Genomic DNA, 24,329 nt, shown 5'->3' on the forward strand with positions numbered 1-24,329 from the left:
TGGTTAAGCTGAAGGAAGAAAGTCAGCAGTCAGCAAGCTGAAAGGAAAGGTCAGCAGTGACCTTGCTGCAACATGAGGATAGGGAGTAGAGATTAGTCCTGAATATATCCTGAGAATATGTAGAAAGTATCAAAAGTAGAACCATAGGAATGTAGAAGTATGCGTAGGTGCTGATATGTAACTGACCAATCCTGAGCTCAACTTTTGCAATATGTATGAAGCTCATTATTAACTGTATTAAACCCGCCATACTGATCAATAAAATTGAGCCTGTGATGATCAAATTGATGTCCTGGTTCCCTTCCGTCGACACCAGAGCTCGCCCCCGCCTCCTTCAAGGCCCTCCTGGGCTCGGGCTGGTGCTCAGTGCTGGGTGTGGCTCGTGTGCTCGCCCCGAGAGGGGCTTGTTTGCAGCCTGGGGTGCTGAGGAGCACGCGGGAAATGTCACTGCAAGGTAGGTGTTGATCAGCCCAGTGCTTCCTTTGTGCTGTGCCTTACACCGCTGTTTGGTTTTGTTCTGCCTTTAGAGCCTGCCTGTGAAGAGAAGACCCAACATCCTCGGCCTAAGCAAGGGATGGAACAGCACAGACTGCTGAAAAGATTCCAGCTGGTCTCAGGGCCCAGAGAAAGCCAAAACTGTTTACCTTGGTATTTGGTGGTCCATGTCTGTATAAAAGAATGCTCTAAAATGTCAGCTTCCAAGAAAATGTCCTAGGTTGACCTTTCCTGTGCTGGTGAGAGTCCTTAAAACCCAGCCTTCTCCTGACCTCTCTGCTGTTGCAGTTCCACAGACAGAGGCTGTCTCTTACCCTGCTCCAGTGGGCAGGCTGGTGTTCATCAATCTCCAGGACAGCAGTGCCCCATCCCACATCACTGTGACCTGGGAAGGCAAAATCCATCACTCCATATGTTCCCCCTTGTTCGTTCTTGCCAGACATTTGACACTGGCACTGGAGTTTGCTGCTGGTTGCTGCAGGAAAAGAGAAAACCCTGTGACATTTTGGGGCAGATGGAACCAAGGAAACCCCTGTGACACTGTGGGGCCTGATGGAACCACGGGTCCTTTGTGACACAGAGGGGCCACATGGAGCCAAATATCCATTGTGACAGTTTGGGATCTCATGGAACCCATTGTTCATTGCAACAATGCGGATCCAAGGAGACCATGGTGTTGCTTGTTGTTTATGCAAAGCTTTTGCATTAATCATGGAATCATGGAGCCCATTGTGACACAGCAGGGCCCTGTGGAACCAAAGGGCCATGGTGACACTTGGAACTAAGGATACCACTGTTGAGTACCGAACCTCGCGGAATCAAAAGTCCATTGCCACAAAGCAAGGCCTCATGGAACCATGGAGTGCAAAGGTCTAGAACATTTCCTGCACAGTTCTGCCTTGGGTGAGGGAAATGTTATTGTTGACAGCCTGGTCTTGGCACACCCCTGAGCAGTGTGTCTGTTTTCATTGGGGAAACTCAGGAGTTTTAGATTGCTTCAAAAAATACACAAAGGGAAAACCCCTCTTAGGCTGAGTGCAGCCAGCTTTCCAAGCGCAGCAGGTCCCAGGGGAGTGAGGACAGACAGGATGGGGCTGGGCAATGTGGAACAAGGTTGTCCACACGGGGTCAGAGCTCAAGGCACAGCTTCTGTGATCAGGCTGGAGCTCCTGAGGAGAGACCCTGGGTCAATATCAATCACAGAATGCTGCAATTGTCTCTGCTCCACAGAGAGCAGTACCAAAATACATCCTTTAAAATAGGAGTGCATTTTTTTAGAAGCTCTTTGAAATATTTCTCCATAACTGGAGTAGGAAACCTAGTAACCTAGGATAGCCAAGGACACTGTGGCAGCTTCAGGCCCAAAAAGTGCAAACAGCAAATTGAGGAGAGCAGACTTGGGAGGATGGGACTTCACAACCTGAAGCTGTAATTAGACAATTAACCCAAATATGTAAATGGACCTAAACCTATAAAAATGTGAAAATGTGTGACCCATTGTCCATCTTGGGTGTACCCTCAGCCGGGGTCTTGTACTGCCCCGGATGTATCTTTGAAGGCCTTTTAATAAATCCCTACTTTATTCCTGTAACACTACCCAGCCTCTGTTCTAGGCAGTCTCTCAAGGCATCAAGGCCTGGCTGGCTGGGACACCTGGGGGCCACCTGACAGGTCCAGCTGACCCTGGCATGTCGAGGGCTGCTGCTCATCGGCCCCTGGAGCACTGGGGCTCTGGGCTCTCCTTCCTGTGGACAGAACTGTCCTTCTCCAGGTGTCCATGGCCAAAATCAGGATTCGTCCTCCAGATTTCCATATACGCAAAGATTGTTCCCAGATGAAATCTGCCAGGACAGACAGATCTGGCTGGCTTGGCCACCCAGGGGCCACCTGTTATCTGCCTTTGGAACACTGGAACCATGTGCTTTTCTTTCTTATGGCAAAAAAGCACCTTTCACATCCAGGCACCCATGGGCAAAGTTGGGAATCCACCTCCAGAATTCCCTATATCCAGGGATTTCTCCCAGACAAAAGCTGCCAGGAGAGACAGCTCTGGCTGGCCTTGGTTTCCAAAGAGCTGTCTCTCATCTGCCTTTGAAACACTGAGGCTCTGTGCTTTCCTTCCTAATGAAAAGAACTCTTCTTCCTGTCCTGGTGCCCACAGCCAAAACTGAGATTCCACCTCCAAAATTCCCTACATCCAAGGATTTCCCCAGATGAAAGGTGTCAGGAAAGACAGATTGGGCTCTCTTGCCCATGGGTAGTCACCTCTTGTGTTCTTCCAAGAAAGCTGGACTTCACACTTTTCTTTCCTATGGGAAAACCCATCCATTTTGATCAAGTACCCTTGGCCAAAGTGGGGAATCCTCTTCCAGAATTGCCTATATCCAAGGATTCCTCCATGATGAAAGCTGCCAGGACAAACAGGTCTGGCTAGCTTGGCCTCTCAGGAGCCTTCTCTCTCTGCTTCAGCCTCTGAAACACTTGGCCTCTGTGCTTTCCTTCCTGTGGAAAAAAACATCCTAGATATCATAGATATATGCAGAAATGGCCAAAATTGGGATTCCACCTGCAAAATTCCCTATATCCAAGGGCTGCTTTCAGACAGAAGCTGCCAGGACAGAGAGGTTTGGCTGGCCTTGGCCTCTGATGGCCGCCTTTCTTCTGGTCCTGAAACACCAGTGTTCTGTGCTTTCCTTCCTATGGATAAGAACCGTCCTTCTTCCCCATGCATCCATGTCCAAAACTGGTATTCTCCCTCTAAAATTTCCTATATCCAGAGATTGCTCCCAGACAAAATCTGCCAGCACCGTCTAATCTGGCTGCTCTTGGCCTCTGATGGCTGCCGCTCATCTGTCCCTGGAACACTGGGGCTCGGTTGTTTCCTTCCTATGGACACCACTGGGACACTGTGAGGACCTGGTGGAAGCATGGAGACCACTGTGACACTTTGGGGCTTCATGGAACCAAGAGACCACCACGGCTCTGTGGGGCCTCGTGGATCCATGGACACCATTAGGACCCTTCAGGGCCTTGTGTAACCAAGGGGCCACTGTGACACCTCAGGGACTCATAGAATCAAGGGACCACTGGGACATTGTGGGGCCCATGGAATGAGAGGAATATGGAACACATTTGGCTGATTTGGTCTTCCAAGGGGGACCTGACAGGTCTGGCAGATCTTGGAATGTCAAGGGCTGCCTCTTATCTCCCCATGAAACACTAGGGTTCCATGCTTTCCTTTCTATGGGAAGAACTGTCTCTCTTTTCAGACACCCATGGACAACATTGGTACTCCACCCTAAAAAATGCCCTGTATGCAAGGGAAAGATACCCAGAAAAAAAACTACCAGCTCTGGCTGGCCTTGGCCTCTGGTGATCACATCTCATGTACCTCGAAGCAACAGGGCTCTATGCTTTCCTTCCTATGAAAAAGAACCATCCTTCTTGTCCAGGGGCCATGGCAGAAATTTGAATTTGGCTGAAAAAAAATCCATCTATCCCAGGATTACTCCCAGAAAAAAGCTGCCAGTACAGACAGCTCTGCCCCGCCTTGGCCTCTGCTGATATTCTTAGACTATGAACAGAATGTTTTCATCTGAAAACACCTTGTAGAGAGCCCAGAGATCTCCCAGGCTGGGGTTTGCAGGCCTCAAGAGCATAACCAATATGTGGAGGCTGAGGGCGCAGGGCACAGTTGTGAAGAGATTGAGGACAGAACAGTAGAGACCTGGAAGGGCTGGAAAGGTGGATTCAGAAATGGAGGAGCTTTTTCTCCACAGTGGGAAAGAGCCAGACAGAGAAATTATACCACAAATGCAGAAGGGGCCCAGACTGAACATGAGGAGACAGAAATTTCCCTCCCCGGGCAGGGTTGTGGTGCAACACATCTCCCAGAAGGAGTCTGGGTCAGCCCAAGGCTTTGTGTGGGAAGGCAGAGGCAGGCAGGAGGCAGAGCTGTCAGCAAAGGAAGGGCCCAGCCAGGTGGGCCAGCCGGGGGATGCCGACAGCCTGCAGGGACAGAGGCGCAGGGCAGGGACACCGTGGGACAGCCTGGGCTGCACAGGGCACAGGGATGGGCAGCAGCTGCAAGACAGCCCTGCCAGAGCCAACTTGGGCAGCACTTTGGCCATGGCTGCTGGGCCTGGACCTGAGGCAGGAGCAGGAGACAAGTGACCCTTGCAGAGCGGGGGCCTCATGGCCTCCTTGTCCCTGCTCAGCAGCCTGGCAGGGGCCGCCCCATGCTCCTGCCCTTGGCATTGCACATCCCCACATGCCAGTGCCCATCCCGGGAAGAGCCCTGAGCAAGGAGGGAGGGACAGGATCTGCCTGGCCAGGGGCTGGGGCTCAGGCCTTGGCCCTTGGCATTCCTGAAACACATCCAGCTTTGCTCAGCACCAGAGACACCTTTGCCTTGTTTGTGCCCAGCTGCCATCACTGCCTCCAGTGTTCTGCTCTAACTGGGACCTGGGGACACTTTCTGAGTTGTGTCCTTCAGTGGGACCCATTAAAACTTGAAGAAACTTTGGAGTCTAAATTTAATTTTGCGTTCTTGAGAAGTTTTCTGAAGATGCTCTCAGGGACTGAGTCTGATGTAAACAACACCAAATCCCCAAGAGGCTCATTATAGTCCTTGTGCTGGGTCTGTGCTGCTGAGGTTTAAGGGAACAACTCTTCCCAGGACCAGCTCCTCTCCCAGCCCAGCAGGGCTGAGGGCTCTTTCCTGCAGGCACTGAGGGGACAGGAGCCAGGCAGAGACAGGCTGAAAGCAATCAGGATTGGGAAGACACTGAGCTGAGACTACACTTGGGGAAAGATCTTCACAGCCCTGTGCATGGTGAGTGTGTGGGTGCAGGGCAATGTCCCCTGTGCTCCTGGAAGGATCTCCTGAAGCTGACCCAGGACAGGACTGATGTGACTGTAAGTATGGCTCTGCTGCTCTTTCTGCTTTGGGGGAGTATGTACTGCAGAGCGGGGCTGCCATGGGCACGGTCAGAGGGACAGGGCAGGATGGCTCCTGCTGCCAGGGACGTCTGCAGGGGGTGAAGCTGAGGCTGCAGCCAGGGCTGCTCAGAGCTCCAGCCCGTGACCCAGCTCATTTCTGAGGAGAATTTTCATGAGATCATTCAGGACAGGAGTTTCCTGCTTGGGTCTCTGCTTTCCTGAATGTGTGCTCCAACTTTTCCCTGGCTCAGCTAGGGGAAATAGAAACTCAGCTGTGCCGGGTAGAGCAGGGGTTGAGACACTTAAACCATCACCCTGAGGATTTCTGGGCACCTCAGCAAGTGCCTGCACCTGCCCAGCCTCCAGATCCATGCAGCATCACCCTTCCATGGTGCCCAGGCTGGGGAGGCTGTTCTTTAATCCCTGCAGGGCCAAGCAGCTGCAGGGCAGAGCTGGCCCAGGGGCTGGGCTGGGCTCTGGCAGCTCTGGCAGGGAAGGAGCCCGGGATCACAGGAGCAGCTGGGGCTGGGATAGCTCCAGCAGCAGAGCTGTGGGCAGGGAGGGAGGGAGGCAGTGCTGAGGGAAGTCCTGCTGCAGGGCAGATGTGGCACCTGCTGGGCCTGCCCTGCAGGACAGACACTGCCCTGAGCAGCACAGCTCTTGTGTCCCCTCGCAGCCAGCACAGCCCTCAGCCCAGAGGCTTGGGGCCCTCAGTCCCTCCTGGGCCGGTAGAGCAGCCCCAGAGATGAAGGGCATCTCTGTGGCCATGTCCCCATTCCCTGCTGACCAGGGCCTGAGGGCCACTGTCCTGCCCTGCTGCTGCCTGGCAGGGGCTGGGCAGGTCTGGGTAGGGAAAGGCTTTTCCTCAGGCCCGGCTCTTTCTCTCTCCTTGCCTTTCCCAGGTGCTGCTGGCATTGCTGAGGGGCTCTCTACAATGGCAGTTCCAGCTGCAGGGCCAGGCCCAGCCCTTGGGCTCCTGCTGTGCAGGCTGAGCACAGCAATGGAGTGTCCCAGCTCCCTGTGCCCGGGCAGCTCTGGGCAGGGCAGCCTGGGAGGCTGGCAATGAGCCCACTCTCCTGACTCTGGGAAAGGCAGGAGCCACTCTGTGTGTCAAGGATCCCTCTGCTCTCAGCTGTGTCTCCTGGCTGTCCAGGGTAACACAAGAGTGGATTTCAGACAGGTGCAAGTGCAGGGCAGCTGGAACAGGGGAGAGGGACAGAGCAGCTCTCCTCAGTCTGCACTAAGCCTCAGACAATCCTCCTGCCTCCCTGGAGAATCTGTTCTCCCCAGGTGCAGCAGAATTCCTCGTTCTGCCTTCTGTTATCCCCATCCCTTCACCCAGGCAGCTCCTCTGATTTAGCTGAACATTCTTTATCCAAGTCCCAACACCGGGACTAGCCCCTGCCCTCACTGTTCCCCTGCACTGGCTGGGGTTCAGGGCTGACTCCCAACTGTCCTGCAGGCCAAGGTCCATCTCCTCACACAACATTGGCCACCAGCAATCAGGGCTCCAGCAACAGAGCTGAAGGAAGGTCTCTGAGACATGGACAGGGGGAGGTGTTTAGTGGCACGAATGGGTCTATGAGAAACGGCTTTGCCTTTTCTGTGAGAAATCTCCCCTCAATTATCACTGCAATTCCTTCTTCAAAAGGTTCCAATGTCCAGAGACAGCAAATGTCCAACAGCAGCTCCATCAGGCACTTCCTCCTGCTGGCATTGGCAGACACGCGGCAACAGCAACTCCTGCACTTCTGCCTCTTGCTGGGCATCTCCCTGGCTGCCCTCCTGGGCAATGGCCTCATCATCAGCGCCGTAGCCTGCGGCCACCACCTGCACACACCCATGTTCTTCTTCCTGCTCAACCTGGCCCTCAGCGACCTGGGCTCCATCTGCACCACTGTCCCCAAAGCCATGCACAATTCCCTCTGGCACACCAGGGTCATTTCCTACATGGGATGTGCTGCACAGGTGTTTTTCTTTATCTTCTTCCTTGCAACAGAATTTTTTCTTCTGACCGTCATGTGCTATGACCGCTACGTGTCCATCTGCAAACCCCTGCACTACAGGACCCTCCTGGGCAGCAGAACTTGTGCCCACATGGCAGCAGCTGCCTGGGCCTGTGGCTTTCTCTATGCTCTCATGCAAACAGCCAATACATTTTCCCTGCCCCTGTGCCATGGCAATGCGCTGGACCAGTTCTTCTGTGAAATCCCATACATCCTCAAGCTCTCTTGCTCCAAATACTACCTCAGGGAACTTGGGCTCATTGTGGTTGGTGCATCCTTAGGTTTTGGTTGTTTTGTGTTCATTGTTTTTTCCTATGTGCAGATCTTCAGGGTTGTGCTGAGGATCCCCTCTGAGCAGGGACAGCACAAAGCCTTTTCCACCTGCCTCCCTCACCTGGCGGTGGTCTCCCTGTTTCTCAGCACCTCATTTTTTGCCTACCTGAAACCCCCTTCCATCTCCTCCCCATCCTTGGATCTCGCCCTATCAGTTCTGTACTCAGTGGTGCCTCCAGCCCTGAACCCCCTCATCTACAGCCTGAGGAACAAGGAGCTCAAGGCTGCAATGGGGAGACTGATGACTGGATGGTTTCAAGAACATTTAACTGGTTGCAAATTTCTTGAAGTCACGTGTAGTAAAAGTCATCCTTGATAGTTCTTGTTGGTTTGGTGGTTGCTATGTTCTCTTCTTTCCTTTGTTTCATTTTTTTAATAATGTCCATAAAGAAATGCCATTGGTTGTGCCTCATTTCATTTATTTTCCCTCCATATTTGCTGTGGCTCACAAACTGTACCAATGCAGAGCTAAAGTCTTGGTGACATTAAAGGAGCTAAAGGATCTGCCAACAGAATTTTCACCAGAGATGCCCCTTTTGTTGCGTCCTCTGGAGCTGCAGCAGCAATGTCTGTGTGCAGAGCTGGAAAAAGATCAGGGCTGGCCCAGCAGTTGTGCCCAGCAGCAGCACTTGGTGTTGCCAGGGCTGCTGCCGTGGCCCTGCCCTGCAGCCCTGGTGGCGCTGGTGTTACTGCAGGGCCTGAGTGCTCTCGGGGCCGGGCACAGCCCTGGGGGTGGCAGTGCCGGGGCTGCAGCAGGGACAGGTCATGGGCACTGCTGGGGCAGCGTTGACACCTCAGCCCAGGGCCTGGGGGCTCCAGGCTCCTTGCCCAGGCTCTCTCAAGAACACACCCAGGCCAATGCTCAGCACAGAAAAGCCCCGTGAGCAGCCCCAGGCTGGCCGAGGGCAGGCTGGGGGCAAACAGCATGGCTGGGGCTCTGCAAGGGCCCTGGGGCAGAAGGGAAGGAGCAGCAGAGCAGGGGCTGATCCATCCCCAGTGCGCTGCACAGCCCAGGGCAGCGTCCCAGAGCGTCCTCATGGAGCTGCCAACAACATCCCCCCTCTGCAGCCCTGGCCTCTCCCCCAGCTCACACAGGTGACCAATCCTTGCAGGCACAGACACGGCAGCACTGGCTCAGCAGCCCCTGTTTGCATTGCACAGAGCAGGGGGAGCACCCCCATGCTGTTGGTGTGGGGACATGAACCTCAGGGAGCACAAATGCCATCAGCCCCTGGGGCCAGCAAGGGCTGGGGGACACCAGGGAAACAACTCAGGTTTGTCACGGCCAATGCAGTCAGCCAGAAAGTTTGTTCCCATCAGCTGGGAGTTTTCTTTCCCACTGCAGACGCTGTTGCAACTGCTCCATGGGTGGTTTCACAGTGTGCCAGAAGCAGCAAGGTTGGAAAAGACCTTGGAGATCATCAAGTCCAACCTGTGTCCTGACACCAACTTGTCTCCCTGAGCCTCCTCTTCTCCAGGATAAACAACCCCAGCTCCCTCAGCCGCTCCTCACAGGACTTGTTTTCCAGAACCCTTGGCAGCCTTGCTGCCTTTCTCTGGACACGCTCCAGCCCCTCCATGGCCTTCCTAAATTGGGGGCCCAGAACTGGACACAGCACTCGAGGTGTGGCCTCATCAGGGCTGAGCACAGGGGAAGAATCACTGCCCTGCTCCTGCTGGTCACTCCATTCCTGATCCAGGCCAGGAGCCATTTGCCTTCTTGCCCACCTGGGCACACAGCTGGCTCAAGTCCAGCCTGCTGTCCATCAGTGTCCCCAGGTCCCTTTCTGCCTCACCAATGTCCTGCCCTTGGCCATCATGTGGGTGTGCTGTGATGGCACTCAAGGTGATCTGTTCCATAACGTGCCAGGCACCCAGGTCAGGCTGACAGGCCTGGAGTTCCCCAGCTCCTCCTTCCAGCCTTTCTTGGGGTTGGGCTCACATTGGCTTCGCCAGTCCTCTGGGACCTCCCTGCTGAGCCAGCACTGATGATAAATGATGGAGAGCAACTTGGGGAGCTCATCCACCAGTTCCCTCATCCCCCTGGAATGAATCCCATCTGCTCCCAGAGACACCTGTGAGCATCTGTGTGGCTCAGCAGGTCCCCAGCTGCTTCCTCCTGGATTACAGGGGGCTGTTCTTCTCCCTGTGCCCATCCACCAGCTCAGAAGAGCACTTTTCTTGAGGACAACTTGACTTATTCTTGAAAACTGAGGCAAAGAAGGGGTTAAGTACCTCAGCCTTTCCCTCATATTTGGTCACCACATCTCCCCTAATAATGAATGGTGATTGTCCTTGTACTTCCTTGTGCCATTAATATATTCATAGAAACATTTTTATTTTCCTTCACAGACGAGGACTGGTTAAGTCTTAAGTTTTCACCTCTCTAATTTTTGTTCTGCATGAGCTAACAACATCCTGAAACATATCCTCAGATAGCTACCTCTCTGTCCGAAGGTGATGCACCTTCTGTTTTTCCCCAAGTTCCTGCAAAAGGCCCATCACATACAGAACAGCACCTGTTGGCTAAAGTACACCTCAGAGCAGGAAAATACAAGAGTCTATAAATTAAAAGAGGGAGAGCAAGCTAGAAAAGTAAAAGAAGAAGAGGCTGGGAAGGCTAACAAAAACTGGGACCCCCTTGATCATTTACTTCTTCCTACCCTTGCAGTACCTCAAATCCTTCCTCCAGTTCCTCTTGCTGTGGACCCAATTCCTCCTCCTCTCTCAGCTGTCATTCCTTTACCACCTCCTAACCCAGTTATACCTTCACCACCTTCCCCTCAGCCCTCTCCTTACTCTCTTTACCCCGCACTTCTGCCCCCTTACCTCAACCATTTCATGTACCCCTTATTCGCCAGCAAGTTCCTGCTCTGCCTCCCCCACAACAAATGAGAAGCCAAACAACATCTCAGAATCTCATGCCCAAGAGTGAAGTTAACCAGTCAGCCTCCACAGCTGATGTTATAACACCTGGTCCAAAGTGGGTAAAGTGGAAAAATTGTCCCCCCTCAGAGAAGTTCCCATGGGCAGGGTGGCCAGTGAGATTTGACTTGTAAATGCTCCGTTGACTGCGTCCAAAGTTAGAAACCTTAAGAAAGAATTGTGAAATTTAGTGGAAGACTGTTGCCTTTTCAAGGCATGGCGACCTGGTTCGTAGCCTGGCACGGTGGCCAAAACCCTAGGGTCACTTGGTCCATATGCTTCTGACACCAACGTGGTGGACCGCAAATGGCGTTTATTGAGAGGTCACAAGGGTTTTTATAGCTTGGGCAGTCAGTGTCATTTCCTTCTGCTCACGTCCGGCTGGGTGCGGCCAGGTACGGAGCAAAGGTCTGACTGCAGCAGGGGGTGATGTCCTGACTGACTGTACAGCCTGATTTCTTCCGCACGCATATTCCTAGCTCTCCACATTTCACCCCTTCCTCATGATTAATAAAAGTCGTATAAAGATATAAAATGTAGAGGCTACAAAATTTCATGTGTTATTAAAATTAGTATAAAATTTTAAGTGTGTTAGTAACTGGCACACCTTAAAGTAATTGTCGGCGCTTGACAAACATAATGTTAACCATTTCTAAATGCTTTTTAACGAATAGCACCAGTTTGTTTAATATGCAAGGCCCGAAGATTAGGGTTAGTAAGATTATAGTGAGTGGGCCTATTAGGGTAGAAATCAGGGTGGTGAGCCATGGGGACCCGTTGAACCATGACTCGAACCAGCTGTGTTGAGCTTCTCAGGTGATGACAGGTTGCTCGGTGGTCTCTCTCTCTTTCCTGGTAGTGGAGCGTATGGGTTGCGGGGGCATCCGATGATCCAGTCCTGCAAACAAAGTCTCACAATTCTCATGAGTTTCACTTTGAAGGTCTGGTTTAAAAGATTTGAGTGGACACCATTTAATGTCCCCATCTTTTTTAACGGCTGCATACCCGCGCCCCGTAAGCACTAGTCTCCAACCTTGTTCCCACTCCCCTAGTTCATTTTTGATCACAACCCGTGGGCCTTTCTCTAATGCTCATCCCGTGGGCCTTTCTCTAATGCTCGTGTGGCCCAGTGTCTCTGGGTAGGACTGTTTGTTTCATCCCCCCTAGGGAATTGATTTAATGCTAGCAGTGCAGTTGCTAGTATGAGCGCCTGGTCCCCTGGGGGAATGGCATTGGTGAAGCCTTCTGTCTTTGCTAGTACTTCCAGTTTAGTTTTCAGAGTCTGGTTTGCTCTTTCGATGATGGCTTGTCTGGTGCTGTTGTATGGGATGCCATGTACCAAGGCGATGTTCCATTTCAAGATGAATGCTTGGACCGTCTTTGAGATGAAGTTTGAGCCGTTGTCTGTTTTGATTTGTTTTGGAGCTCCAAGCCATGCCATGGCTGTTAGCCAATGTTGGATGGTCACTTTGGAATCGGTCTTGAGATGCTGTGTGGCCACGATCATACCACTATACGCATATACACTAACTGCAAGCCACGCTCAGGGTCTCAACAGCTGGCATTGTGTAAAGTCTTTTTGCCATATTTCTGAGGCTTTGAGGCCTCTGGGGTTGACGCCACTTGACCACAGCAGTGACTTCTGGCAGTGGGGGCACGTGGCGACAACGTGCTTTGCATCCGCGGTAGAAATCCCGCACTTTTTCGCAAGTGCTTTAGCTCCGATGTGAAGGGATTTGTGCAACTGACAAGCTTCTTTCAGTGTCCATACACCTCTTGTGGCGGCGTCAGCCTTGTCATTGCCAATTTGTTAGAATCCTTTGATCGGGTCATGGCTGTTGACGTGGATGACTGATATGGTGCCTTTCCGTGAATAGAGTGCTTCCTCCAGCATCGTTGCCACTGTGGACACTGACACACCTGGTCCGGACATGGCTAGGCAGAGCTTGGCCACAAATATGGAGTCAGTCACAATGTTAAGGTGTTCTTCTGGGAACAGTCCGCATGCTAGGACTACGGCTGCTGCTTCAAGCTGTTGGGCCGAAAGCATGGGGTCGGTTGTCTTGACACATTGCCACTGTTCTCCTGACTGCCATACTGCTGCCGCGATGGAGGTCTGCGATGATGTATCTGTGAAGATGGTTTGTCCTGCCTGCGGCCGGTTGATTACCTTTGGTGGGAGGTCGATGTTGATGACCGTGAGCAGCCGAGTCCAAGGTGGTTTTGCCGCGTAGCTAATCTCTCCTCCAAAGCCTGCAAGGGCCATGGCTAGATATTCAGATATTGTTGTTGACTGTGCGGAGAGCTGTTTGCGGAAGGGCAAGTATATCTTGGAAGATTCGATGCCCAGATGTCTTAGGGCGAGTTTCCTGCCTTTCATGATGAGGCTGCTGAGGCACTTGACTTCCGGGGAAAAGGCACGTGACGGCTTCCCCAAGACAACCCAGAGTATCAGTTGGGCTTTCTCGGGGGGTCCTTGGGCTAAGGCTCCCACTCCCCCCTTTTTTGTAAAGTGGACATACAGATCAACTGGTGCACTTGAGTGCCATCTGGTGAGCATGCTCACTGACATCTGGCATTCGATGAAGTTGAGCGAGCTTACTGCTTCCAGTGTCAGGGTTTTCTGCTCCCATGGGTTCTTCCCTTTCAAGAGGTCATTTAGAGGGGCCATGACCTCGGGAGGAATCAGGACGATGTTGCGGAGCCACTGTAAGGACCCTACCAGCTGCTGCACCTCGTGGAGTGTCTTGATGTCTCAGCGGATTTTCATCTAGGGAGGAGTTATGTAGGAGCTTGTGATTCCCACTCCTAGGAAGGTAACACACGGTCCCTTTTTTATTTTCGTACTCGCTATCTTGAAGCCATTTGTCTTTAAGGTCTCAGAGATTATTGATACCAGCTGATCTACTTGTCTCGTTGATGGTGCGGCGATCAGGATGTCGTCCATGTACTGCATGATGGTCACAGTCGGATTGCTCTGCCGGACTGGTGCTAGCGCTCGGTCTACTGTGATCTGGCAGATGGTAGGAGAGTTGACCATTCCTTGGGGTAACATTCTCCAGCGTAGGTTGGGCCGCTGGCTGTTCAGAAAGACAATGGAAAAGGCGAACCGCTCCTTGTCGTCTTCGTGCAGGGGAATAGAAAAGAAGCAGTCTTTGATGTCGAGCACTGCACAGGGTTGCCCTCTCGGTATCATTGAGTTCATGGGCAGCAAAGTTTGTACAGGGCCCATAGGCTGCATTCTCTTGTTCACTTCCCACAGGTCGTGCAGTAGACGAAAGCCTTCACAGACCGTTTAGGTATTACAAAGATCGGGGTGTTCCATGGGCTCGTGGAGGGTTCTATATGATTCTTGTGTAACTCACGGCCAACTAGCTCAAGGAGAGCAGTCATTCGAGGCGTTGACAAGGGCCACTGCTCGATCCACACCGGATCGACTGATTTCCAAGTTAGCTTGATGGGCAATGGCGGGTATGTGACAGAGGCCCTTAGAATAAATTTGTCACCCTAACGTCCAGCAGGGCTAGGGCATCCCTCCCCAACAAGGGTGGGCAATCCGACATAACATATGTAGTGAGGGTGATAGTTCTTCCTGGTCCTCTCTCGGTGCAGAGGGTTATTGCTACTGGTTGGGTGCTTTTGTGGGCTCGGGACAGCCCTCCAACTCCGCCCACCATGGAGGCTTCTTCTAGCTTCCATGGTAGAGGCCAGTGTATGTCTGGGATGACGGCGACATCTGATCCTGTGTCCACCCAAAAGGGAAGGCAGATGGCCGAGTCATCGGAACTGTTGTGGAGACGACACACTGCCCACACGATCAGTGGGTGCTTGCCCACCTTTGCGGCGAAGGCCACCCATGGGTCTCGTTCCCATGCTTTCATGGCCAAAGCCACCCAGGGGCCTCGCCCCCAGGGAGCTGTTCTTGGTATTCCTGAGGTGCAGATGGGTTTGATTGAGCCATTGGTTGGGTGACGAAGTTGGTAATTTCTGGAGGGGGTAGTGGGCAAGGAAGCCCGGTGCCCCATTGAGGGTTGCTGTAGCTGGGCCGCTTCATGTTCCAGGTGGGAGGAGGCTGGGTATGGCCCAGCTGCCCCCTCCCCTTCCCTTTTCCCTGAGGCTTGGATCTGCATTCCTTAGCTAAATGCCCCTTGCTTCCACATGCCCAGCATGGTCCCCTAAGTTTTCCGTGGCGTGGTGGAGCAGCTGCTGGTGGGCGTCCTGACTGGGGGCAGTTTACTGCCACGTGGCCTACCTGGACACACTTAAAGCATGCCATCACACTGGTTATTGCAGTGTGAACTGCTGCTTGGATGGGAGCTAGGTGTTCTTCCTTTGCAACATGTCTGATCATGGCAGCAACACTGGACCCAGGTGGCAGTGATCTTAAAATGTCCTTGGTGGCTGAGTTGCATTGCTGGCGTAGGCAGTCTGCTAGCACAGGACCCTTTGCCTCTGAGGGTAATGCAAAGGAATCTAATGCTGCCTGAAGGCGGTCCACAAACTGAGTGAAGCTCTCACTCTCACTCTGCTTTATAGTGAACCATGGCAATGGTCTGGCTATTACTTTGGAAGCAACACGGATGGCTTCTCGAGCAGCACGGGTTGTTGTCGTAACCTCATGGGCCCGCAGACCCTCAGCCTGCACCTGGGGGGTGATTATAGTGGGGTCTGTGCCCTCTAGCCTCTCTATGCTGGAGCTGTGCAGTGGATGGTCTGCCCCTGTTACTAAGGCTAGCTGCTTTACACAATTGTCCTCCCATTCCTGTTTAAAAACGATCATCCCCGCTCCATCGAAAATCAGCCTGCAAGTCTGTTTGATATCAAAGGGAAGCATATCATCGCCTCCAAAAACGCTGTCAATGAGTGTGGAAACCATGGCAGAATTAATCCCCCTGTCTGCAATCGCTTTAATAATTGCCTGTATGTCTTTCGGGTTTACCAGGGAGTAGGTTCTTTGATTTCCGCCTGCCCCTCCCACACGGACCGGGAAAACCAGTGTGGCAGATGGAGCCTACTCCGCGCAAGCCATTTTTATTTTCCGCCAGTCTGTAAGTGGGGTTCGATCTTTCCCCTTAACCCATGCTGAAGCGCTGCAGCTAGTGACCTTCTATGCTGCTGCTCCCTTTTTTTTAAAGCCCGAGTCAGTGTCGGAATCCTCTGAGCACCTTTCGAGCTTGTCCCAGCTCGAGTCAGAGTTCGAGCCGTAAGTCGACTGGCCGGTCATTTCCAGGCTGCTCAGCCATTTTCTCGGGCTCCAACCCCACCCCTTCTTGTGGAGGTCAGGCCGTTCCCTCCCCCTGGGCTCCCCTCGCCTCCTGCTGGGGGACGTCCTTGCCCTATAAGGACCTAATTTGAATTGAGCGGTTTGATTGGTCTTAAGTCTCTTCTCGGGGGCCGCCCCTCCTCCCCGCTCGCCCATGCTTGCGCAGTTCAGCAAGCCTTCTGCATTTCCACCCCCCGTGTCATCCTTCCAACCCTGGTGACGTGCTCCGGCGCCATTTTCAAACACATATGGCGGGGGTGCTTTTTTATCAACCGCTTCAGGGTCCGATATTATAGCAGCATTCCGCACCTCCTCTGCTAGCTCCTGCCAAAACGTCCGTGCACGCTCCCCCCCCCCCGCCAACCCCCCGATGGTGAGTCCGGTCACTGAGGGACTTCCGGTGTTTGCGCCTCCGCGCGCCCGACCAGGTAAAAGTCCTCCGCGGGGTTTGCGTCGCTGTCCCTACCCCCAACTGCAGTGTGGCTAATAAACAAGTTTGCGTGGCTTTCCAGGTTTCTTGCTCTTGCCGAGCTTTTTGCAGAGCCTGGATAACTCTGCCCCACGATTTGAGGGTTTTCCCTGAGCCTGAGGACATAGTCTCCTTGGCCAGAGCCTTCGTGCAATTATCCCATATCTCCAGATGGAGAATTTCTACCGGGCTTTCTATAGCCCCTAGCTTTATCAGTCTCGGCACTGCGAGAAATAAATCCTTAAGCTTACACTCGATACCCCACTGTGTGTGGATCTGACTTATGACCTTCGCGATAGCGTCCATGCTCCTCGCTGGTCTGGGGGCGTTCCCCCGGCTGCACTAGGCCAGCTGTGCAGCCGCCAGTCCCTCGTCCAGGCGATCCCCGAACCCCGGGTGGTGATCGTATCCCGGATTTTTGGCACCAGATATTGCCTTCTCAAGGTGTGGCGACCTGGTTCTTAGTCCGGCACGGTGGCCCTAACCTCAGGGTCACTCGGACCATATGCTCCTGACACCAACGTGGTGGACCACAAATGGCGGGTATTGAGGGGTCACAAGGGTTTTTATAGCTTAGGCAGTCAGTGTCATTTCCTTCTGCTTGCGTCTGGCTGGGTGCGGCCAGGTACGGAGCAAAGGTCTGACTGCAGGGGGGGATATCTCCTGACTGACCGTACAGCCCGATTTCTTCCGCACGCATATCCCTTACTCTCCCCACAAATGCTTCATAAACAGATTCAGAACACAGTGTAAAACATTCCAGAAGTGTTCCCTGTGGAGACATTGTCCTAGAATATCCACCACCAGCAGTTTCACTTTCCATAGGCTCACAGCTTTGTATTTTTTTTGCCTGCTACATTTTAAAGCCTCATTAGTCAAAAGCTAAATTTTGCTACCACAAGCAGCATAGGCTTAGAGTGCATGGCAGTCTCTACAGCTTCAATCTCATCCTAGGCTCCTGAAGCCCAGAGCTGCAAGTAGTGATGGCTGGGACTTGTCAGTCCCGTCTGCCCACTTGATAGAACCTATAGTTTACTGCTCTGTAAAGGGGCAGGAAGGAGTAGCGGTTGTTGAAGTAATTGTAACTTAGCAACATGCTCACCTTCTTGGTAGGGGAATCCTCAGCAGGGTCATTCTCTTTGGTTGGGAGGAAATTTGCCATCTCCATCTGCATAGTGCTGCAGTTGGGAATGTTGCGATACCCCGCAGCCTTTGTGGGGTGGCTTCGAATTTTGGATCCAGATTTACCTGCATTCACATATGAAAATATTGTCTTACAGCTATTTAACAGCCTGTATTAGAGCTTTCACGGGAGCAAACCCAACACCCTTCCACATCACACCCACCAGACAAGTAGGACTCTGAGGTCTCATGCCACCCAGTCACAACTAACTTATATTTTCCTCCCTGCCACCAAGTTGGTTGGGGACTGTGTGGCGCAACTCCTTGGGTCTAGTGCAACAATTCCAGAGTCCAGAGATAAGGGGAAGATACAGAAACGCTCACAAGATGTAAAGCTGTCAGCTGACAGTCCTGCCCACACTCATCCTAGCATACAGCTGTGCTAGCAAGGCTCAGCTGGGCGAACAGCAGCTCGCCAGCCCCAGTGCTCAGAGCTCTGCCCCTCATGCTGGCAAGGAGGTGGGTGGCTGTCAGGAGCACAGCCCACCTCCTCTTGCCTGAGCAGCAGCCAGTAGGGCAGCGTGGCAGGGAGCCCAGAGCCCCATGGCTACAGACAAGCAGCCTGGGCGAGGCTCCCGCACTCAACCTCTGCCGCTGGTGGCCGGCGCTCACCGGGTATCTTGGACGGCGTCTTGCTGGAGCTGTGGGAGCGATTGGCCAGCTTCATGGGCGACACGCTGACGGGGCTGCTCTCCTTGGCCTTGTGCTGCCATCGCGCAGGCGGCGCGTTTGGGATCAGCGTGTCCAGCTTCAGCAGCCCATGCAGGTCTGCCTCGAACAGGACCTGCGCCATGGTCCTGCAGGAGGGCGGCGTTAGCCATACCCACCAGCCAGGCTGAGCCTACTCCGACAGGCCCCGCCGGCCTCCCCACCACCGGCCTGTGCAAGTGCTCTGGCCGCTCCTCCCCGCCAGTGGACACTCCAACTCTCCCCAACCTCTCCTTGGGACACCCCATCAGCCGATACGCCCTCCCTCCACTCCTGGGGGGTCCTTGATCAGCCAGCATCCCTTCCAGCCACTCTTTGGGGCTCCCTCCAATAAGCGACATTCTCCCTTCCCCTGCCCGCCTCACCACAGCCTCCCCGCTCGGGACTGCACCTCAAGGCCACATCTCTGGCCCTGTGGCACGTTCACCTCCGCGGCGGCGCCGCTGCTCGCCCGCCCCGCAGCATTTTAAACAGCGGGCGGACGGCGCCCCACTTGGCCATTTCACACCCAACGGCCGCACACTGCCTGGCGACAGCCGCGCGACGCAACACGATTGGCTGAGCCGCGGGATGGGGCAGGGCGCTCCACGCATGCAGTGAGGGGGCGGGACTGGGGGCGGGACCAGGGCGGGGCGTTCTTGCTGGGGCGGGGCGATCTGGGGCTTGGTGGTGCAGGAGGGACCAGGCGAGTTCTGGAGGAACAGGAGTTTATGGCGGGGTGGGGGCGGTTGTGGCTGCCCGCGGCTCCCAGCCGCTCATGAGCAGGTAGGACTGGTTGGCGATGTCAGTGCTGAACAGGCGGCCCCCGGCGTGCTCCGGCGGCAGGCCCGCCTCATGCCACCAGCTGGGGAGCACCTCCAGCAGGCAGGGCAGGACGGCCTCCTCCGGCAGCTGCTTGTCGAAGGCACTGGCCTGGGGGGACACGGAGTGGAAGGGGTAGAGGCTGCCCTTCGAGCTGCCCCCGGGAGCAGCTGAGCCGCCCTGCCCATCCACTTACCTGGCTGTGCTTGCTGCTTTCCTGGAGGAAGCTGCCCAGAGCACGGTGCAGGTCAGAAACGGGCAGAATTAATCCCCCTGTCTGCAACTGCTTTAACAATTGCCTGCACGACTTTCGGGTTTACCAGGGAGTAGGTTCTTTGGTTTCCGCCTGCCCCCCCAACACGGACCGGGAACACCAGTTTTGCAGACAGAGCCCACTCCGCGCAAGCCATTTTTATTTTCCGCCAGTCTGTAAGTGGGGTTCGATCTTTCTCTGTTATCCCCTCAACCCACGCAGGAGCACTGCAGCTAGTGACCTTGTATGCCACTGCTCCCTTTTTGTTAAAGCCCAAGTCGGTGTCGGAATCCTCCGAGCACAGGTACAAAGCAAAGGTCTGACTGTAGGGGGGAGGATGTCCTGACTGACCGTACAGCCCGATTTCTTCTGCACGCATATCCCTAACTCTCTACAGCTGCTGGACTGGGGCATGACATCTCTGTCTGGGGGAGAAGTTGGCTGTGCAAGTCCCTCCTGTGGATGCTCACGTGCCCAAGAGTCGGGCACCGAAGAGCATGACAACAACGGACAGGAGGATGGGGTTGCCAGGATTAAAGTGTCTCAGGGGAGTCTGGACTGGCCACACAAGGGTGAGTTATTTCTGGACACCTCAAGTTATCAGGGAAGAGATGCAACCTTCAGATGGGCTCGTGAGCGAGGGATGGATTTAACCATGGACACCATCTCCAGGTTATCCCTGACTGTGAAACGTGGGCTGAGATCAAGCAGGGCCAGGCAGGTAAAGCCTCTGTGGGGTGGGGGACAATGGCGGGAATATAAATCTGGGGAGACACGTGGTCTTTGTAGTGGGAGTAGTAAATTGGAGAGCACCATTCCTAAACCACAACAGCCCTGTCAGAGCCAGCCCTGTCCCTGCACTGCCCCATCTCTGCTGCTTCACAGCTGCTGGATCAGGAAGGGCAGAGCCATGGCAGAGGGAAATGCACAGGGATTCCTCCTGGGAGTGACTTTCCATCCTGATACTCAGACCCTAAGGCAGAAAGTCCCATCCTCAGCTGGGTGGTCATCATTAGAGTCTCTGCCGTTGTCCCGCTTGGTGAATATTTCACACTGAGATGTTGTTTTCAGTTTCTTTACTTTTTGGGCTTTCAATGGTTCCTCCATAAACACGGCAATTCTTGTCCCTGATATGGCAATTCTTTCCTTTTTAAGGAAATGTTGGGAATTAGGCCAAATTAAAATGCTGGCATGGTGTGCATAGGTACTTGCAGCCCTGCGGAGAAGCAGTTGGGATATAAGAATCAAAGAATTGTAAAATGGTTTGAGTTAGAAGAGACCTAAAAGAGCCTCTGGTAAAACTCATCTCCCATTACCCAGGAACACCTTCACTCGTTCAGGTTGTACAAAGCACCTGACCTTAAACACATCCAGGGATGGGGTTTCTATTCCAAGGGCAACATGTGCCAGTGTCCTGACACCGTCATCACAAAATATTTCATCCTTACAGAAAATCTAAATCTGCCCTCAGTCAAAGACAGAGTGTATTATTCTGTATTATATTTCCCAGTACAAGCTTTTGGCAAAAATGTACTCAGACATTCCTGGACTTAAATCACATCTCCAAGGCTGAAAACCTTTGAGCAGGCCCAGAGATCTCCCAGGATGGGATTTGGAGGCCCCAAGAACATGATCACTGTATGGGAGCTGGAAGTCCTGGGTTCAGTGGAGACTGAGGGCAGAACAAGAATAGCCTGTGAGGACGAGAAAGGTGGATTCAAATATATTAGACCTCTTCTTCATAGTGGAAATGAACCTGAGATATCAATAATGCCACCAAGTGCAGCTGTGAAGACCCAGAATGGGAACCAAGAGAAAAGAATTTCCCTCCCAGGCCAGGGCTGTGGTGCAGCACGTCCCCGAGAAGGAGTCTGGGTCAGCCCCAGGCTTTGTGTGGGCAGGCAGAGGCAGGCAGGAGGCAGAGCTGTCAGCAAAGGAAGGGCCCAGCCAGGTGGGCCAGCCGGGGGATGCCGACAGCCTGCAGGGACAGAGACACCAGGCAGGGACACCGTGGGACAGCCTGGGCTGCACAGGGCACAGGGATGGGCAGCAGCTGCAAGACAGCCCTGCCAGAGCCAACATGGGCAGCACTTTGGCTATGGCTGCTGGGCCTGGACCTGAGGCAGGAGCAGGAGACAAGTGACCCTTGCAGGGCTGGGGCCTCATGGCCTCCTTGTCCCTGCTCAGCAGCCTGGCAGGGGCCGCCCCATGCTCCTGCCCTTGGCATTGCACATCGCCACATGCCAGTGCCCATCCCGGGAAGAGCCCTGAGCAAGGAGGGAGGGACAGGATCTGCCTGGCCAGGGGCTGGGGCTCAGGCCTTGGCCCTTTGCATTCCTGAAACACATCCAGCTTTGCTCAGCACCAGAGACACCTTTGCCTTGTTTGTGCCCAGCTGCCATCACTGCCTCCAGTGTTCTGCTCTGACTGGAACCTGGGGACACTTTCTCAGTCGTGTGTCTCAGTAGAACAATTAAAACTTCAAGAAACTTCAGAGTTTCAATTTATTTTTGAGTTGTTGAGAAGTTTTTTGAAGACACTCTCAGGGACTGAGTTTGATGTAAACAACATCAAAGTCCTGAGAGGGTCATTAAAGTTTTCCTGGTCCAATTATGCAGAAAGATTTCAAAAAACTTGTAAGAAATACACTTTTCTATTTTAAAGGATGTATTTTATTTTATTTCACTTTAGAGCAGAGGTGATTGCAGCATTCTGTGATTGATATTGACCCAGGGTCTCTCCTCAGCAGCTCTGGCCTGCTCACAGAAGCTGTGCCTGGAGCTCTGTCCCCATGTGGACAACTTGCTCCACATTGCCCAGCCCCATCCTGTCTGTCCTCACTCCCATGGGCCCTGCTGTGCTTGCAGAGCTGGTTGCACCCAACCTAAGTGGGGTTTTCACTTTTTGTACTTTTTGCAGGAATCTCAAACTGCTGATTTCCCCAGTGCAAACAGAAACACTGCTCAGGTGTGTGCCAGCCCCAGGTGCCACCAAAGCCACTGCAGAGCTGCCCTGGGCCAGCTGTGAGGGTGGATGATCAGCCCAAGCTGCACTGGGCCCCTGCAAGGGGCTGTGGCCATGGGCACTGCACTGACCCCACTGCTGGGTTTGGCTGCCACGGCCACCGTGAGAAATGAAACTGTACTTGGAAACACTGGGGAGGACTGGGACATACTGGGGAACACTGGGAACGCTGTGGGAAACACTGGGAAGGACTGGGACATACTGGGGAACATTGGGAACGCTGTGGGAAACACTTGACATACTGGGAGTGACACTGGGGGTGACTGGGACTCACTGGGGATACTGGGATGATTGCAGAGAATACTGGGGACACCGGGGCATCATGTGGATGACACTGGGAGGAACTGGGAACGACTGGGAATGAATTCAGGTGTATTGGGACGGACTGGGCTGCACTGGGAGGGACTGGAGGGACATTGGCATTGAACTGGGTTCTACTTGGGATGAAATGGACTTTACTGGAGTTATACTGGTCTGTACTGGGAATGAATTGGCTGTAGTGGCAGGGACTGGAGGAGGGTGATTTGGCTGTTCCCACCTACAACGCATCCCATTTGCCGAGGCTCCCGCCTATCACCAGTTGCAGCTAATCAGCACCTCGGATTCGGGTCTGGGGGCGGTGCCTAAATGGGCACCACATTTTTTGCCTATATCTCCCATCATGCCCCGCGGCCGAATACAGCCCAATTGAAGCCAGGACTACAACTCCCGTCATGCCCTGCACTCCACAGAACACGGGCATCCGCCCGCATCTGTCCCATAAGTGTCCCCCAGACCCTCCAAGATCCCTCAAGTGTTTCCTCAGCGCCCATTCGGGATCTCCCACAGCGTCCCCGGATCCCCTGAGTGCTCCCAACCCCACAGATGCCCGGTACAGCCACTTCTGGGAATTCATCTTTCCTCCCCTGCGGCCCCAGAGCCCCTCAGACCACAGTCCCGCGCCTGAAACTCCTGCCGTGCCCCGCACCCTAAAGAGCCTGGTCAGAGGTCCCAGACCTCCTCCCAAGGGCTCCCGAACCGTTTGCGTTCCCTGCCAGGGCCTCAAGTCGCGGCTCGGACGCAAAACCGTCCCCCAAGAGCCTTCCCGGACCCCCAAACATGGTGTTCGAACCACTTCCGGGACTACAGCTCCCAGCATGCTCCTCGGCGCACATCCAGCGCTATTCTAGCCGGGACTTCATCTCCCGTCATGCCCCGCGCCCCACCGAGAGCCATTGCAGGTGCGTTTCGAACTCCCCTGATGCTCCGCGGCCCCGTTAAACCGTATGATCCCCGCGCTTACAACTCCCATCACCCCCTGCGCCCCAGGGAGCCCCGTTCGAGCCCCACAAGGGCCCTCCCGGACCCCGAAGGGCCCCAAATTCCCCTCCCTGACTGCCAAGGGCACCCCAGGACCCCCAGGTGCTGCCCCGGACCCCGAACTGACCCCTCAGAATCCCTGAGTGTCCCTCGAAATGCCCAACCCAGCTCCGCCAAGGGCCCTCCAGACTCTCAAGGTTCTCTCTGAATTCCTTCCCCAGACCCAAAATTGCCCCAAATATGCCCCAGAAATGTCTCCAGGGACCCCACAGTGGCCCCTTTTACCCTCTGAAAATGATAAAAAAGATTACAAAAGGATTTAAAATAGGACTAATTAGCATAAAGCAGGAGAAACCAAAGCCACCCTGATCTATGAATTAATGAAGGGAATTGTGTTACTTAAAACCAATGACCAATAAATTTTTTGCTTCCTAATAATGCATAGATTTTAAAATACAAATATTAAAATTTGGTCATACAAATATAGAATAATACTATTGTAAATAAATTAGAACTAATAATTATCATTTATTCATTCATTAATTTTTTTTACAGGAAAATGCAGAAATTTTTTATGCTTTGGGATGTCATTCTGTAAGACACAGTCCAAAGATCCCTCATTTGCCTCAC

This window comes from Melospiza melodia, unplaced genomic scaffold, assembly GCF_035770615.1.
Source record: "Melospiza melodia melodia isolate bMelMel2 unplaced genomic scaffold, bMelMel2.pri scaffold_44, whole genome shotgun sequence".
Classification (NCBI taxonomy): Eukaryota; Metazoa; Chordata; class Aves; order Passeriformes; family Passerellidae; genus Melospiza; species Melospiza melodia.